The sequence below is a fragment of the Tupaia chinensis genome, unplaced genomic scaffold (genome assembly GCF_000334495.1).
Source record: "Tupaia chinensis unplaced genomic scaffold, TupChi_1.0 Scaffold000049_1, whole genome shotgun sequence".
NCBI classification, from domain to species: domain Eukaryota; kingdom Metazoa; phylum Chordata; class Mammalia; order Scandentia; family Tupaiidae; genus Tupaia; species Tupaia belangeri.
This window is the reverse complement of record NW_006159507.1, coordinates 1,388,192-1,393,847: the sequence shown is the minus strand read 5'-3', so window position 1 is coordinate 1,393,847 and position 5,656 is coordinate 1,388,192. Positions and strand designations below refer to the sequence as shown.

The following is a 5,656-nucleotide window of genomic DNA, read 5'->3' as shown; positions in this document are numbered from 1 at the left end:
TTGCGGGGCCCCCATTTCGGGGGGGGGGGGAAAGGAGCAGATAATAAATAACCCGCCAGGTGTACAGGCTGTTCCCTGTATACACAGACTCCCCGGCAACTCCAACAGCCCCCTTACAAAAAGGTCACCCCATTTTCCAGGTGAGAACATCAAGGCTTTGAGAGGGAGAGTGACTTTTTCCAAAGTTGCACAGCTAGGACACGTCCCAGCTGGGATTTCAACCCACACCTTCAGACCCCGGAGCCCACACTCCACACCTTCCCGGGAGACTCTCCGCTAAGACGTTGGCCCGGTTCCACCGACAGTCCCCGCCTGGCCAGCAGCGCGTGCAGGACGCTCCACAGTGTCTGGGCCGGCTTTTGGTGCCTGGAAGCCCAGATCATGCCCACGAGGCCTTGGGCGGCATGAGCTCTGCCCTCCCTTCCAGCAGACCAGGAAGGCCAAGTACACGGTCACTCTCTGGCCAGAGCTGATGGGAACAGGACGTCCTGGCCCTCCTGCCCTGGCCAAGCTCACTGAGCTATTTTGGGGCACGTTTATTGATGGGACAGGGGTGCTCTGCTTGTCTCCTGACTCAAGAGGAAGGCCCCAGACTGGACCAGGATGGCTCTGTTTCTCTAGGCCCCTAGCCGACTGGGGCAGGCACCATTTGAGTTATGTCTACAACCCAGGCCAGCCACCCAAGCTAGCTGGCTCCAGGAAAGGTAGGGGTCCCCACTTGTGTGAATGGATGCTAGGGGTCAAAGACTATCACTTTCCAAAATTCTGGGACCTGATTCCACTCGTAGGCAGGCAGAACACAGAATGGAAGAATATGAGAACAGGTTTTAAGGTTGGATAAGGGTTCGAACCCCAGCTGTGTCCCTGCCAGCAATTTTACCTCGGGCAGGCCGGGCCCATTCACGGAGGCTCATTGTCTAAAGTAGAGCTGATGAAAATCTTCACTCCCAGGAGAGAATGGAGCTTAAATTAGGTAACGCGTGCGGCTCAGAGCCAGGTGTGCAGCACGTGTCCAGAACCACTCACAACTTTCCAACAACGCTCGATGGCTGGCAGGTCTGGCAGCTTAGCGAGTGCCGGGCGCAGAGGCAAATGGCTGACAGGCTGTTACCTGTGTCACCTGTCAACTCCAGAGAATAGACGAACGACGATCTGTGGTGCTGTCACAACCATTGTAACGACTCTCTGTGGTGCTGTCACACCCCTTGTACAGATGGGAAGACTGAGGCTCAGAAAGGTGAACGAGGTGCCTGAGAGCACAGGGCCAGGCCATAGAGCTGCAACTCACCTCCCCACCGCCTCTCCCAGGACTGGTTACAGACACCCTGCAAACACCTTGGTCACCCCTTCAGGCCCAGGAAGTGACCTCTGAACTTTCTTGATTATGGGAAGCCAGCAAGTAAACAAATGTTCCAGAATATTCCCTTGACCCTCCTCCCTGCCCCAGGGTTATTGTTTTCTTGGTTTATTGACAAAGTACCTCCAAGACGCTGGCTGGCATGGCAAAGGCTCTGGGGTAACTGGGAGGCATTCGGCTCCATATGCTGGGATGGGGTGCTGGGGCCAAACACCCAGACAAACCACGGCCGGAGTGGACACCGTGTGCTCTTACTGAAGGTGCTTCCTGGCCTGTGTCTGCGAGGATTCACCGCAGCGCCCGGGGTACGCCGTGGCCTCCTCCAGCTGAAAGAAGCGGCTTATGGTCTGCCTACCTGCCTTTCCGGCCTCTTCCCTGTTGCTGGAGCCCTGACCAAAAGGCCTGGCTGTTCTCTGCTCCCAGGCCGTTGTCGCTGCTGCCCTCCCCGGGGCTGCCTCGTCTCCACCTGCCAGAACTTCTCCTGAAACAACCCTTCACAGAGAGGTGTCCACGGTGCACCGCCCTGGCCTAGGGTTGCTGCAGCAGCAGGGCCTCACCTCCAGAGCGACCATGTGCCTCCGACAGCAAGCCCACCTTGAAGTGGGTGTCACCAGGCCCTCACGCTGCGAAGAGGACCTCTTCACTTCCCCTAACATCCTTCCCATCCACGTATCTTCCCAGCTGAGCACGTGAAGTGGACTCCCACCGGGGCTCAGGCCCGACCCTGGGCACCACACGGTTCCCGCCCCCATCCCTCAAGTCCCTCCGTCACAAGCCCTGGTGGCTGGACTACCAGATGCAGCCTGATCTCTGTCCTCAGCACCTTTTTCACAGCCACCACTGCCCTCCCTGCCTGGACCATGGCAGGAGGTTCCTCCATCCTGTGTTCCCGACTTCCACCTTCACTCCACCCACCGCTGTCAGAGGAAACGTTTCAGAAGGTAAATCGAGTCATGCCGCTCCTTTGCTCAAAACTTTGCACACCTCTTTATTTCTCTTCAAATAAAGTCCTCCTCACCAAGGTCTAGAAGATCTTGTATGATCTAACCCTTGTCTGCCTCTTCCACCTCATCCCTCTCTCTCCCCTGCTCGCTCTGATCTGGCCACTCTCTCCTCCTCCCTGAACTGGCAGGTAGTTTCTGCCTTTAGGAAGAAACTTGCTCTTCCTTTTGCCTAAAACTTCTGCTAGCTGCTTGTCTGGCTTACTCTCTCACTTCGCTCAGGTCTCTGCTCAAACATCACCTCCTCAGAGAAGCCTTCCATGACTGCCCATCGCAAACACTCCCCTCCGTCACTGTCCATCCCTCTACCTTGATCTCCCTCCACTGTGGTTAGGACTATCTGACACACAACTCCTGATCAGCAGAGCTGTATTTATCTGATTTGCTGCTGAACATTCAGCAGCTGGTTCCTGACAAGGAGGAGCCTTGACTTTTACACTGCCCAATTCCGATGGTGTAAACATGCCCTTCATGGCCGACGTGAGGCTACCGAGCGACTTCACCGAACGTGGAGTTGGGAAGGCCACCACGGGGTATGAGCTATTATGATGCCATGGCTATTGAACACAGAGACGATTAGGGTGAGTGCAGACGGGTGTGTTTTCAGCAATTGTACCTTTGTTTTTAATTACAATTTATTTCATTTATTTAATTCTTTAATTAATATAATGTAATTTAAATAATTGTTATAGGGTGCATACACTCATTGCGGAGAGAGAGGGAGAAAGAGAAAGCACCTTCCTGGGGGAATGGCCATGCCACAATCCCTCCTCCTCTTAGGATTTTGGACACACCACACACAAGCGTGTCTGGCATGTTTCTCAAGCTGCCGGGTCTGCAACTCGAACCATGCAGTCAGCCGTGTAGGATCCAGCACCTTAGCTGTCATGTCACCAGCTGGCCCCATATGATGTAATTTTTTTCAATAATTTATTTATCTATTTATTTGTTGCAATCGTCAAGCTACTAGATCCAGGACTCGAACTGCAGTTGGCCATGTGGGAATCCAGCTCCTTAATCACCATGCCACCAGCTGGCGCCATATCATGTAATCTTCAATGACGGCTGCGCATACAATTAGCTTGCAGGATTCATGAGCCAGAGGCGCCCGCTCCAGCAACACGGGCTAGAAGCTGCTTGAGGGCAGGATCGTGTCCATCTTCCCCGGCCGTCTCCGGGAAAATGGGAGCTCACTGTGGTCCTAGCCTGTCCTCGCTGACGGGCTGTTCTGTAATGCGCCCGTCTACACAGGGAGCACAGGCTGCCGGCCTTGGTCAGCTGAGTCCGGCTCACTAATGGGTTCCATTTGGCTTTCAGAATGTTTTTAGCATTTTAAAAAATTCATTGCCCACATTCAAAACAATTTTTTATGACATGTCACATCACTAAAGTTGTAGCTTCTTTTGGGAAACCAGAAGCCCTGGGCCCACTGGGCCAATTCCCTCTTGACAACAGAGGCTGGGGGCGGAGGAGCAGGGCATGAGCTTGCCGCTTTCCCACAGTCCACACCCTGCCCTGCAGCCTCACTCTGGGCCACTTCGCTCGTCGACACGACTCTGGGCCCCAGAGCTGGCTGAGGTGTGATCACATCTTTGCTCCCTTTTAGTGCTCAGCTCCGTCTCCCCTTGACTGGGAGCCTCCTCTGGTCTGCATCAGGGGACGGTCCAGGCCTACTGCAGTCCCTGCAAATCGATGAAACGTCTGCTGTCCCCTGAATCCCACCCCTTGCGCCCCTACACACCCGGCCGGAATGTGACAAAGAGGTTGGCCAAGGCCAGGGTTTAAAAATACCCCAGGGCTGCTGCACTGTGAGATGCCGGGAGGCGCTGGAGCAAGCGGGCTGCGGCTGGCAGGGGCCGGAGTGGAGCCCGTGCCCGGTATGCACGTGGGCCGAGGGGAGGGTCGCCAGCAGTGCCCAGGGTAGGGAGTCTGGGCTGCAGCCTCCCCCGTGGCCCAGCTGGGAAAGGTCAGCACACGTTCATAAACACCATCAGGTGACATGACATAATTTCACATACAGGGTCATCAGGCGGGATGTGGACAACAAGTAGCCTCCCCTGATGTTTCCATGCTGTGGTCTCCTGGCATGGAGAAAGCCGGGATGTTGCTAGGGCTGTGGTCTCGCCATGGCCTTCAGAGCTGCTGCCTCGCCCGCTGGAGCCATGTTTAAAAATAACACTTCCAGCAAAGTCCCCTGGGGCCAGCTGGCACAGGGCTGGGCAGGACAGGAATGAGCTCTGATTGGCGCCTTACTCAAGGGAGCCTCACAGTGGCCTGGGGAGGGAGGGATGGCCAGCCCACTTACAGATGGGGAAACTGAGGCAGGCAGCCTGATGGCATTGGCTCGGACCTTCCCGGTAAGTCCACTGCAAGGCTGGTATTCAAACCATGTGACAACAGCAATGAGACGTCAGGGGCTCTCCTTTCGCTGCATCCCGAGGCCCTGGAACAGTGTCGGGGCCTTCACAAGCACTGTGAGACAGCGCCCCTGAGCTGCAGAACCGAAACCTGCCCTCCCACAGGCCGCCTGTCTCAATCGGTGGCAACCCCGTGCTTCCACGGACCCGGGCCTCCTTCCTGGTCTCCAGCTTTGCTTGCACTCTCTCCCCGACAGAATCTACTCCACCAGCACTGAAGACAGGACAGGAACCTCCATATCCGCTTCAGTTACTCCCTGCTGACTGAGGTCCAGTCCTGTGTGTTAGAGAGGGAGAGAGAACATCCTTGTAGCTCACACTGCAGAATGTTATGATGGCTCTACTTTATTATTAGCTTTTTAATTTGCCATGTGGTGCCTGTACTTGTTGGAGAGAGACAGAGAGAGGGGGAAAGTGAGAAACCCTTCCCCTCCATCTCTACTCTCCTCCCGGGATTCTGGGCATGCATGCACACGTGCCTGGCATTTTGTTTTGTTTTGTTTTGCTTTTAGGTTTTTGCCAAAGATATGTGTACTAGCTGAAGAGAGAGAAACAGAGAGACACAGAGAAAGGGAAAGTGAGAAATCAGCCTTCGAGGAGATGGCCTCCCTGCAATCCCTTCTCTTCTCCTCTAGGGATTTGGGGCATGCATACACATGTGCCTGGAGTGATTTTCAAGTTGTTGGGTACAGGACTCGATCTGCAGTCAACCACGTGGGAGTCCAGCACCTCAGCCACCATGCCACCTCCTGACCCTGCCTGGCATGTGTTTTTACGTTGCCAGATCTGGAACTCGAACTGTGTAGCGGCCACGTGGGATCCAGCGCCGTAATCACCACGCCGTGGTCTGGCTCTGTTAGTTACTGCAGATCTCCTGTGTG

The 5,656-nt window shown here is 55.1% G+C and overlaps 1 long non-coding RNA gene across 1 annotated transcript in view; it reads right to left on the bottom strand.

Moving 5' to 3' along the window:
• LOC114009389 (uncharacterized) overlaps positions 1–377 on the bottom strand; it is a 3,893-nt gene extending 3,516 nt beyond the window's left edge. The window contains exon 1 of the long non-coding RNA XR_003550818.1: positions 258–377. This is a non-coding gene — a long non-coding RNA (uncharacterized LOC114009389). The remainder of the gene's footprint in view (positions 1–257) is intronic.
• Positions 378–5,656: the final 5,279 nt, after the last annotated feature.